This window comes from Juglans microcarpa x Juglans regia, chromosome 8D (assembly GCF_004785595.1).
Source record: "Juglans microcarpa x Juglans regia isolate MS1-56 chromosome 8D, Jm3101_v1.0, whole genome shotgun sequence".
Lineage (NCBI taxonomy): Eukaryota > Viridiplantae > Streptophyta > Magnoliopsida > Fagales > Juglandaceae > Juglans > Juglans microcarpa x Juglans regia.
In genome coordinates, this window is record NC_054608.1 from 11,650,257 (window position 1) to 11,656,256 (window position 6,000).

Below are 6,000 nucleotides of genomic sequence, written 5' to 3' on the forward strand. Positions count from 1 at the left end.
ATTAGCAGTCACAAAGATCACTGATCATAAAGGTCATGTATTTATTTGTCATGGGAGATAATTCTGGTATGTTGAACAATCGCTCTCTAGGAAAAATTGTTTATGCAGCGACCAAGTCTCATGCATTTAGAAAAAAAAAAAGAAAATAAAAGCATAAACATAAAAGAAAATGAGAAAAATCATGCTTTATAACCAAGCTTTCTCTCTTCTACAGGCATATGCCACCATCCACAGATGTGAAAAATCTTATATATGTCACATTCATTCCTTCTATCAACCCAACTGGAACTTGTATATCTATTAATTATGTTGATCCTTAATTCCAAGCTTTTCTCAAACTCAAGAACTCAATTTATGCGGATATTTTTTATTGAGTAATATTAGATACAATTTTAAAATATACAAATTTCGCGCACTTTCATTAAAAAAAAAAAAAGACATATTATTAAAAAATAGATTTTTTATATGAATATAAAATTTGTCTATTTTTTCAAGTAGAGTGCAGAACTTCCACATCATAAAACTATATAAATAATTTTCCTTTTTGATTTATAAAGAGAGATATAAGAAGATAATTAACACTTGGAGTACAAGTAAATTCTCTCCCTGCAATTCTTTTTTCTTTTCGGTAGCTAGCTAGCAGCCAGCTAGGTCATGAACACGAGTAAAATCTATACCTATTTCAGGGCACATATACATATACATATATATATATATATATATATTTATATGGAAAGCAAGCCATTGATGGAGGTTCCAAACTAGTCCTTTTTTGAAATGATTTGCGCACAAATTATTTTATTTTATATTTATAAAGAGAGATATACAAAAGATAATTAACACATGGAGTACCAGTAAATTCTCTCGGCCTGATATTCTTTTTTCTTTTTGGTAGCTAGGTCATGATGAACACGAGTAAAAAAAAAAGAGAGTAAAAACTATACTTATTTAAGGGCCTATATATATATATGTGTGTGTGTGTGTATATATGTGAAAAGCAAGTTATTGATTGAGGAATTGCATGCAAAGCACCTTAATTTGTTGGATCGTATAATATTCTTCTTTAAAGTCTTCTGAATATATATATATATATATATATATATATATATATATACGTGTTGATCACGTACGACTGATCAAAAGTAAATGAGATTACATCATCAAACCAAATTGTTATATATATATTAATGAACTATCTATGTATTATGACATTCCTTTGGGAATAAACTCATTCTACGGATGATGTCAACTGCATGCAGCATGCATATCCTCTCAGCTCTATTTGTTTAAGAAACGATGGTGCAACACCCTAGCTAGCTAGCTAGCTTCCTGCAATATTATTTAATTTACTGAGGGTACAATTATCTAAGTTAGAGCTTGAATATATATGTAGGAGTACGTACGTACATACATACATACATATATACATACATATTACATTAATGTTGCCATATCAGATATATAGTAATTAAGTGCAATGGATTTAGATTTTTTAAAATTTCAACTCGAACTTTATAACTTAGAATAAGAGAAATAAATGTATAAAATCAATCACACAACATTTATGAATATAATTCATATAGAAATTGTTCTAGAGAAACAAAATCTAATCACAAGTGTGAGTGGGCCGGTGAGTAATAATATTAGAGTACTGCTATATTCATAAGGAAATTATATAAAATAATCTCAGAAACTGACGTGACTTCATCTAATAATCTGTTAAATTTACTTTATAATTAAAATAACTTTACAATATCACGAACCGTATCAAACTACATCAATTTGTAGAATTGTTTTTGTATAAACCTTTTGTCACTAAAGTATTTCTCATAATATTATTCAAACTTCAAAGCATGAATACTTTAAAATTGTGTCAACACATAATAGCAAACTTCACTATGAATAATTACCACCCATTGAAAGAAAAAAATCCACACTTTTAGAAGGAATATTGTGAGTTTATTATGAAATAACATCGCACGCACATAAATTTGATGTGATTAAAGATGATAAAATTTAAAATAAAGAACATTAATAACTAATACTCTCAAAACTTAAGAACTCCCCTATGGATCATAAACTTGCTCAGCCCATAGAACTCGACATTACTTGTGCTGTCATGGATGGCAAACATACCTATGGTTAATTTAGTTATGGGATATATAATTGGACCCTATAAAAGATATTTTCATTAAATAAATTATACAATAAAAATGAGTATCTATGACCAGTTATTTACTATAAAAATAACTATCTGTGATAAAAATAGATTCATTTTGACAGAAAATAACTAATCTCAAATAAAATTTTTTTTTCTTATAGTGTTAGATCTAAATTAGCTCCTTGTTTAGACATATAAAAGCAAGCTATGGCGGAACTATTAAAAGACTTATAGTCGTATTATAACTCCCAAATTAAACACTCTGGCCATGCAATGGAACTCGCCGACATCCAATCCCGAAAACGTGTCACGTGTGTGGGTCATCATGCATCATCTTCTTGAGGGTCACAAAAGTCAGCCGCTATGATCACCTGCACATGGACACACTATCTCTCCGCCATCCTAGAGCCATTAATCCATTTCAATGTTTCATCACACAAATTCAAATTTTATATATTATACGTACATTAAAAGAAAAAAAAACAATTATTCACTTACAGATGTTAAACTTTTCAGATTGATAATAATATAAATGATGTGTTTTTTACACCGATTTATAAATAAAATAATTCAGAATGTAATTTGTCGGTATTTGGTATATAAATAACACGTTTTTTACACCTACTTATAAATTAATTAATGACACGTATATGGAATATGTCGGTGTTCGGATCCACCTCAAAGTGGGTCCAACGTTTATTTATTCTACTTGGGGAGTATGACTTAAATTTTGTATTTGAGAGAAGACTTTTAATTAATGCCTCGTGCGTGCATGCATATTATAATTAAAAATAATTTGTATAAATTATAAATAGACAAACTCTGGATAAATTTTAATTTATCAAAAAAATAATTTTATCTTAATAAAATGTAAAAAAAAATATATTTTTTATTAATAAGATCTATTTATTTTTTATAAAAGACTTATACGTAATTTATCTTTCTAAGACTTGTAAATAGGCTTCATTTTTTTTAGAAAACTTCTCATCTCATCTCATCTTATGTATCATTATAATTTTTTCAACTTTTAATATAAAATAAAATAAATAATTTAATTTTTTTTAATTTTAAAATAAAAATAATATTAAAAAATATATTCTAATAATATTTTATTTAATTTTTTAATTTTAATCTTAACTCATTTCATCTCAACTCTAAAAATAAACTAGGCGTATTATAATATACTTTTAATAATTTTAAACGAGTAGTCAATGAAGCCTGCCGACAAAGTTAACAACGTAAAAGAAGCCTTGCGAGTCAATTCGTACGTACGTAGGAGAAGACGACTCCTTCTCGAATATCGCAGTTGCCACGAAGCTTCTCAATGGCAGAAACTCCCTTTGCTTATTCAAAAACCGAATGCGATAATATTAAAAGATGGAAGTATAGCAGTATTAAAATAGCAGTATTACGACACAATATATACGTAACATATATAATTTTATATATAAGATTTAAATTTTAAAATTTAATTTTTAATTTAAATTTAAATTATATCATATGGATGATGTGGTATTAACGTATTTAAATAAAATTATTCATATTAAAAATCTCATATATGTATAAATAAACAAACTATTAAAAAAAATAATATTTAAAATATAAAATATGAAAATCTAGCACAATTTATGTGAAAAATATAATTTTTTTATTAATAAATTTTATTTTTTTTTAAAGAAAGTGTGCGCGTGAGATTTACATAACTTAAATCTAAATCTGAAATTAATATTTTTAAAAGAAAAAAGAAGTTCAAATAAGTCAGCTCATAGACAGCTCAGAGACCAAATCATGCATATCGGACAGCATGGCCCCTAAGGTTCATTCAAATCGACTTATTGACTTGCAAAGGTCATTTGAATCGGATGGCATGAGGCATGATCTCTAAATAGGAGAATCAAGTTTGAACTACGCTCCTATATTTCAGCCAGTACAGGTACTCCTATATTTCAGTTTGTGTTTTTTTTTTCATTTTTTTAAACTACAAATTTATTTTTTAACCTCCAATTCAGATTATACTATTTATAATTTATATATATATGTATTTATATATAATTTATTTATATATAGACTATTATTTTAGAATATAATTTATATATATATTTATATATATAATTTATTTATATATCGACTATCTCGAAACATTATCCCGAAACGCTATTCCGAAACGGTACCGGTACCGATACCGAAATATTTCGTTCTAATGCCTTGATCGTCCGGTACGGTATTCAAAACATTGTCATCAACTCCATTATTTTCATCGAAAATCAATCAACGAATATAAAGATTATATTCAAATTTTAAACTCCTCCAACTTGAGTTTGAGGAGAATGTTAGAGATAATATAAAATAAAAAATTTGATTATTCTTGAATTGATATTATCCTGATCTAGCGATTTGATTTTCATAATGATAAGAATATCTATCTTATATTATCCTCATATAATTATCCTATATAAATAGAGATGTATCCTTTTTATTCAATCACAATTGAAAATGGTAAAGATATAACTCTCAAAATCTCTCTCTCATTCTCCTTTTTCTCTCTTTTCCATCTTAATTTCTATTATATATTATATATTCTTTTAAATAACCCCAACAATTATGGTTAATTAGGAGCATGCAACAGACATTTCACATTCAGCCTGCCCTAAAGGGATAATGCGTAGACAAAAGGGTTATTTACAAAAGTTGTATATAAGCGAGGGTGATCGTAGATAGCTACCTATCTGTAAATACCTAGCCACCTTTATATATATATATATATATATATATATATATATATATATATATATTAAAAAATTGCATAAAGACGACACCTTTTTATATCCTATCATAAAACATTCAAGACATTTTTTATAGGTAATCAAAAAAGTTTTATTCATGAAAGTAGGCAAATCTCAAGTACATAGGTAGTATACATGATAAGAAGTACCTAACTAAGTTTACAATCAAAAGAAGAAAATCCTGAACATTTAGCCTATTACAAATAATAGGCCCCGCCCATGAGAACAATGATTTAAAAATGAAAACTTGCAGCCTTCCATTGTTCTCTCACGATTTTCGAAACTTTTATCGTTTCTTTCCCTCCGCCAAATACATCAACACATACATATAGGAACTATTTTTCAAATTACTGCCACTTGTGAGTTACCACTGGGGCCTCTCTAGCTTTCTAGGAAATACATCAATCTAAGAGACATGACCAGCCCATGCAAGTCCAATTCCCTAAAAAAAAAAAAAAAAATAATCCCACATGGTCCTAGCCACCTCGCAGTGTAAAAGCATATGATTTACTAATTCACCATTCTTCTTAAATATACAACACCAGTCTAGCACCATTACCCAATGTTTTCTTAAATTTTTTGTGGTGAGAATCTTGTCTAATGATGTCGTCCATACGAAAAGAGCTGCCTTGGAAGGAGGTTTCATCGGCCATATACTCTTCCAGGGGAATTTGGTTGTACCAAGGCTCGTTAAAACTTGGTAGAGTGATCTGACTGTGAATCTACCTTTCTTGGAAGGGCTCTAGTACATTTTATCTATAGTACCCTAGATCATGTGTATGGAATACAATGCCGCATAAAACTCTGTGATAGTCTCCAACTCCTAACCTTGGGTTGCCCTAATGAAATCTACATTCCATTGTGGGGAGTCAGTAGAAAAGACTAAGAGGTCTGCTATTGTTGTATCCTTTGCACGAGCGATCTAAAAAATAGCAGCTAACGTGTCTTGGAAGCTTCTTTCACCGCACCATTTGTTGTACCAAAATCTGATACGAGAGTTGTTGCCCACCACTATGTGGTCATGTCTTCAGAACATGACCCAATGCTCCTAATGTA